The sequence below is a fragment of the Miscanthus floridulus genome, chromosome 8 (assembly GCF_019320115.1).
Source record: "Miscanthus floridulus cultivar M001 chromosome 8, ASM1932011v1, whole genome shotgun sequence".
Lineage (NCBI taxonomy): Eukaryota > Viridiplantae > Streptophyta > Magnoliopsida > Poales > Poaceae > Miscanthus > Miscanthus floridulus.
Window position 1 is genome coordinate 165,146,255 of NC_089587.1, and position 6,999 is coordinate 165,153,253.

The following is a 6,999-nucleotide window of genomic DNA, read 5'->3' on the forward strand; positions in this document are numbered from 1 at the left end:
AGCGTGGTACTGTAGCATGCTGGCGCTGGAGCCGGCGAAGCCAGAAAGGACGAGCTTCTCCGGCTTCGATGAACAGTGCTGAGTGTCCGTGAGAGAGAGGGAGGAGAGACGAAAACCGCTTCTATAAACAGTACACTACAGTGTCAGGAGACCCGGAGCCGGAGCATGCCAAACAGCCCCAAAAGCGTGCCTAGCTTGATTCGGTTGGGATGGACCACGAGCTGCCATGGGGGGACTAGCGTCTGCTGCAGTTGCTGGCACGGGTGCCGCTCAGCCCTCCAGACGCCCAACATGAATTATGTCCTCCAGCCAAAAACAAAAAAAGATGCGTCAGCTTTTTCCCAATTCAAGTCGTTCCAAAACAAGCGACTCCTCCATGAGACTGCATGCACGGGATTCAAAATTTTGTGGATAATTAAGCTTTAAATCCTAATATCTAATTAACCATATATCTGATTTGTAATTTATTTCCACCATAATATCTCTTATCATTTTATTTCGACCCCTTCCTATCTTCGTCAAGATCGAAACGACGGTGCTGCGACTGCTGCGCGGCGGTGAGGGGCGGGCGGTGGCCGCGAGCTCCCTGCACGCGCACTCGCCGGTCTTCACGGCACCAATTTGCACCAGCGCGCTGCCCATCCGCCTTCCAGCATGCAGCTGACTGGTGGTCGGGCCGCCCAGCCGGGGATGGCGGGGCCTCGCATCCACCTCCATGTCATCAACCTCCATGTCGGTGCCTTCGACCAAGTGGCTGCACTTACGATTTGGCGAGTAATTGCTGCCTCGATGCCATGCCATGCCATGCTGGTGTTCGATGGATTGACTTGCTGCTGATCGTTTGAACGAATGCATCTATCCAGGACTGAAGCCAAGGTGTTTGTTGAAATGCATAGCCCATCTGCTAGTTGCTAAGTTGATTGAGTGCAATACGTGCTAAGATTTCATATAAGGCTCTTCCTTCTTCCTTGTAGCTGACTTCTAAGCTAATCAACGTGAATGACCTGAACGCTGAACTGAATCCCAGTCTCATGACCCCAGCTCCGGTTACTATGCTTGCATGCATAATTTTTTACGCATGGTGGAACTGTGTTTTGAGATCTGATTAGAATAACAAATTTATATGTTTATGCATTAATTTCTGTATAGAAGCTTGTCCGTTATACTTGAGTGAAATGTTTGACTTTGTACTTACTATGTTTCTATACATCCACTTGGCGATTTAGGGGAAGCATGCTTCTACTCGAGGTTCAAGGCTCCACGCAGCGATGGCAGCTCCGGCCCCCTCCCCCGACGGATCTATGGCGGCTCTGGTGAGGACTATGGCCATAGGTTTCAATTTTTTTATGCAAACCGTGTAATAGCTTGTATGCTTCATGTGATGTGTTATTAGCTTCTTCAAATTATTTAGGCTTCCTGTATTCACATGTTCCCTGCGATTCAATCGAACCAATATGAGGTTACCCCTATGTGCTGATGGTTTCTATTCACTCTGAGGCATATTATTTCTACTTCATAATCTAGCTATATTAGAGCCCTTGTGATCAAATCTTTTTATTTTCCTCCCAATTATTTTCTATGCTTGCATCTTGAGCCCCCACGAGCACTGCAGCTCGCAATTCATGTCTTTTTCTTTTCTCTTGTTTGATGCACACAAATCCGTCAATCTGCTCCTAAAGATGCGTCCAGAATTTTGAATTGCAGCTCACAATGGATGCTTGCCCTCCATCTGGTGGCCTACTACCAAGTAGCTGCACCTATGATTTGGTGAGTAATTGCTGCATCGATGACATTCCCTGCTGGTGTTCGGTGAATTGAGTTGCTGCTGATAGTTTGAACGAATGGATCTATCCAGCACTGAATTGAGCTGCTGCTGATAGTTTGAATGAATGGATCTACCACATCTCCCAAATTGAAATCTTAATTTTTTGGACGCATACAAATTAAATTCTTAATATTTGGATAGTTAACTACTCATTTTTGGATGCTCGTAGGCGGCTGCTAGTCCGGTAATCTAGGGGCAAGGTTTCTATGGGGTTTAGGTAAAAGCATGCAGTTGTCAGTGCGATAATCTAGCGGCGAGGTTCCTGCAAGCATACTAGCTCTTCATTTTTTGGAAGCATGCAGTTTTCTCGTGGGCAGCATGTGGATTTTTTTTTGGTGCTTCTCAGTGATAGTACTAGTACTAATTGACCGCATGTGTTTTTTTTGTGCTTCTCGTGGTAGTACTAGTACTAATCGGCCAGGTTCCTAATTATTTTCTATGCTTGCATCTTCAATTTTATAGTATTTGCATCAATGTGAGTTTCTGTTCAAGCATTAGTGAGTTTCTATGCATATAAGTTGGTAAATGAAGACGTCTAAAATTACCTGTTATTTGTGTACGAGGATCTGGAGCTGCACTGGATGGCGAACCTGGCTGCTTCGTGCTGGAGGTGCTGAGGATGGTTGGATACAAGCGCGAGCATCTCCTAGCACTAGCAGGTTCAGATTCTTTTAATCTTTTTTCTCCATGCACGGCCGGCCACACCACACTCAGCATCAGTTAAAAGGTCGATTAATCTGCATAAAAATTGTGGCCCAATCTTGTTCTTTTGGGAGCTCCAGTAGTCCATTTTGCTTGTTGATTAATATGTATAAAAAATTGTGGCCCAATTTTTTTTTTGGTTTTTTATAGTATTCTCATTCCTGGTTTGATGTGGATTTGGAGATGCTGGTGGCGACGGACCTCTTGCGGAGCCCCTCCCGTGTCTGAGCCGGCCATGACGCCCCTCCCCTCTCCCTCACCGATGGCGACGACGGCCTCTCCCCTTGCGGATCTGACCTTGCGTATACTCAAAACTTTTGTATGCGTGTACTCAAAACTTCAAAACTTCATGTGATTTGTCATTACTGTTTTTATGCTTTTCATTGATATATGATGCGCAATGAAATTGAAGTCTTAATTTTTGGTCATGGGGGTATGTATTCTATACATTGTTGGAATAAATTTCTATACATTATTGGAGCACATTTCTATATATTGTTGGAGCAGTTATCTGTGTACCTCTACACAATTATATACATTGTTGGAGCACATTTCTATGCATTGTTAGAACACTTTTGACATACAATGTTGGAACAATTATCCCTCCACTGACCTTTGTTGGTACACAATTGTCGGGTATAGATAGTAGGGATGTCCAAAGCAAGGAAGTTAACACCCACGCTGACTTACTCGGATGGAGCAAGACGTATTAAAAGGCCTCGCCCGACCCCAAGGCCGCGGGGTCTCGCCTATGGCCGCGGGGGCTCTGTCTCGCCCGACCCCTTGGGTGCGGGCTCCGTCTCGCCCGACCCCAAGTACGTGGTTTCCGTCTCGCCCAAGGCCGCGGGCTTTGTCTCACCCGACCCCAAGGACACGGTTTCCGTCTCGCTCAAGGCCGCAGGTTCCGTCTCGCCCGACCCTTGGGTGCCGGCTCCGTCTTGCCCGACTCCAAGGACGCGGTTTCCGTCGCGCCCAAGGCCGCGGGCTCCGTCTCGCCCGACCCTTTGAGTACGGGCTCCGTCTCGCCCGACCCCTTGGGTTCGGGCTCCGTCTCGCCCGACCCCTTGGGTTCGGGCTCCGTCTCGCCCATCCCAAGGCCGCGGGCTCCGTCTCACCCGACCCCTTAGGTGCGGGCTCCGTCTTGCTCGACCCCTTGGGCGCGAGCTCCGTCTCGCCCGACCCCTTGAGCGCGGGTTCCGTCTCGTCTGACGGGGACCCATACCGCCGCCAACCACTCCAGGTCCAAGCATATGGGCCTGGGTCAAAATTCTGACACCAAGGAGGAGACTGGCATGCCTCGATGTAACCCGTGGCCATGATGGGCCATACCTGAGGATTCACATCAAGAACAGCGTCAGGCATGCCAGTGCTGTTCTGCCTAACCCTCGTACGAACACTGACGGGCGCGTCAGTTCACCACGACGTCCGCTAGGTCAGAATAGAACGCCATAACCGGCAGATGACGCCTGCGTATGGCGCTAGTGATGAACAGGGCCGCGACGTGGAGCCGTCCTTGTTGATATCTATAGGATCGTCGAGACCTGCATGAAGGAGAAGAAGGACCCGACGATCCTGAAAGCCTTCTTCCCTCTCTCGTTCTTCTCCTTTTCCTCCACTGTAACCCATGCTTTCCCTTCGCCTATAAAAGGGAAAGCAGGGCATCCCATGAAGGGAGATCCAGATCCACATGGGACCGAACCACGAGATAAAAACACAAGAGCACGACACGAACACACGACTGAGCAGCGATCGAGCTCTTAGCACCTGTTCACTCCTTCCACTCTTGCCCGTTTGTAACCCCTACTGCAAACCAAGTGCCGGTAACATGAGTAGCAGCAAAATGGACATAGGGACATTCCACCCGAACCAGTATAAACCCTTGTGTCCTTCGAGCACACCATCCGAGCCAGACGCACAAATACAAATTTACTCATTGATGGTCCAAAAACACCAACAATTGGTGCGCTAGGTAGGGGCTTTTTGCGTGTCTCGACGTCCACATCAGGCCTCGGATGGCTAGTCATAGCGTCAGCTATGTCCCAGGCATGCACGTGCGCTACGAGAACCTAGACTTCATCGTCATGATGGGGGAGAGTTGGTGCAGGATCCTATCATCGTCCAACCTCTCCACTCCGCCGGCCTCGATGTGATCGCCGAGACGCTTGAGGAGCTGTGGCTACACGCACTAGAGGCCCATGCCCCCGAGAGCGACTAGCTCCTTGGCTTCGATTACGGGAGGCTAGAGTGCCAGTTCAGCGCCTTCCTGGGACCCTGACCATCCTGGGAGGACCTAGGCCGCCTCACCTTCTCGTTCGCCAACGTCATGACGCAGCTTGCCGAAGGAGAGCCACTTTCCCTGGAATACCTCATTCGAAGCACCCTGACAGCGCCCCCGTTCGGTCTGCACAACGCTGTAGAGACCGTTGGCCACCTTGTGGCGCAACACACGCCCCCATCCCCCACAAACGTCGAGTTCGTGGGGATGACTAAATGTGTCGTAGAATATTTTCATGGCCTCCTCGTAGGAGAATTAGAGTCGCCCTCCAACTTCGACTCCAGTAGGAGGAGCCATCACCTCTCTCATGAATGTTTCATGGCAGGTACCCCCGAGGGATACGTCGAAAGCATCCATGAGGGAGAGGCTATCCCAACGAATGGCTTCGACGATGAGGTTGAGGGGGATGCTGGGGCCCCACCTCGCCTGTGGGTAGAGCAGTTGAAGGCCCAGCACCAAGAGCTCAAGGAAGCACGACTCTAGCTCGAGTAGGAACGTGCGGAGCTCGAGCGAGAGATCGAGCACCACAGAGACGGTGCGCGTGCGCGTGCCGTGGCCCGCGACGTGAACTGGAGGATCATCGAGGACGACGAAGCCCTCCCACACTTCACCCAGGCAAGCCAGAACATCGCTACTATGGCCGCCTTGCTCTGGGGGCTTTCGAGGCTCGCGACACCTAAGGATCATCGGGCCCATAGTGAGATTTGCACACTACTTGAGCGTGCGACGATGCAACAGGCCGAGAGCTCGCTGTCCCGACAACGCAAGCTCAACGCCAGCCAACATGCACCCTCAGAGCAACCCAATAGGGATGTGTTAGTCCACTAGGCGTAGAAAGGTGACAGGCCGTGCGCTGCGGTCCTGGTGCATGAGCATCTCGGTCTCCACCGTGACATGCACGACACCCTCGACGCCCGTAGGCGTACTCGTGGTGATGCAAGGGAGGAGGATAGTCACGGCTACCACCCTCGTCATGGTGGATGCTGCGACAGCGACGAGGACGGAAGCCCTAGCCTCGACTTGCCGGGACCTCAGGCCTTTGGCCGACACATCCTCAACACCGTTTTCCCACCGCGGTACCGACCACCGACCAACATCCTGGAATACTCTGGGGAAACGAACCCCAGACTATGGCTCGAGGATTATCGGCTTGCTTGCCAAGCCGGTGGAGCGGATAATGATGATTTTGTTATCCGCAACCTTCCATTGTTTCTAGCCGATTCGGTGCGAACGTGGTTAGAACACCTTCCACCCAACCAAATCCAAAGTTGGGCGGACCTAAAAGAGATCTTCGTGGGAAACTTCGAGGGCACATACACATGTCCTGAGAACCCATGGGATCTCAAAACTACTGACATAAGTCTAGGGAATTTATTCATGGGTACATCTAACGCTTCTCCTAGCAGTGCAACGAGCTGTCCAACGTCGCCGACACTGACGTCATAGGAGCTTTCCTGTCTGGGACCACCTCTGAGTCCCTGTGTCACAAGCTAGGACGTAAGGGCCTGTGAACCACCAAGGAGCTCCTCGACATCACCACCAGCCACGCCTCAGGCAAGGAGGCGGTCGGGGCAATTTTCGACCGTCTCAAAGGCAAGGCAAAGCAGGACAAGGACGCCAGCAAAGGCGCCTCCAACTGCCCCAACAAGAAGAAGAACAAACAGCGGTGTGAGGACTTGCTTGTGGCCTCTGCCGACCACAAGGGTGGTTAGAAGCCCGCCAAGGGTACCCTAGACCACTTCAAAAAGTTGCTTGAAGGGCCATGCCCGAACCATGCTTTCCCCATCAAGCACCTATACAAGTACTGCGTCCTCATGAAGCGGTTCTTACCTAGATGCTCCAACAAGGGGGCATAGGAAGGAGCCCAAGCTGGCTGCAGATGATGCTGAGGGGAAGGATGGTAGATTTTCAACGCTGGATAGCTGCCTCATGATCTTCAGAGGATCGACGGCCTACGATTCCAAGCGCTGCCAGAAGCTTACACGCCGCGAGGTCTATACGACTGAGTCGGCTGTGCCTACCGTCCTCCGATGGTCGAAGTCCACCATAACCTTTGATCGGTCTGACCACCCGAAAAGCATCCCACTACCGAGAAGATACTCACTCATGGTTGACTCGATCATCTACTCGAAGTGGCTCACCAAAGTGCTGATGGATGGAGGCAGCAGCCTCAACGTCATGTACATTGAAACGCTCG

At 51.8% G+C, this 6,999-nt stretch overlaps 1 long non-coding RNA gene across 4 annotated transcripts; it reads left to right on the plus strand.

Annotated features, from left to right (window-relative positions):
* The first annotated feature begins 324 nt into the window (after positions 1-324).
* On the plus strand, positions 325-2,997 carry LOC136473917 (uncharacterized). 4 transcript variants are annotated; one of them, XR_010762805.1, is made up of 5 exons: positions 325-770; positions 1,227-1,313; positions 1,690-1,767; positions 2,389-2,484; positions 2,678-2,997. It is a non-coding gene; the product is annotated as an uncharacterized lncRNA (long non-coding RNA). The 4 variants fall into 4 exon arrangements; XR_010762803.1 differs by having other exon boundaries at positions 2,389-2,997; XR_010762804.1 differs by having other exon boundaries at positions 1,705-1,767; positions 2,389-2,997.
* The last annotated feature ends 4,002 nt before the right edge of the window (positions 2,998-6,999 follow it).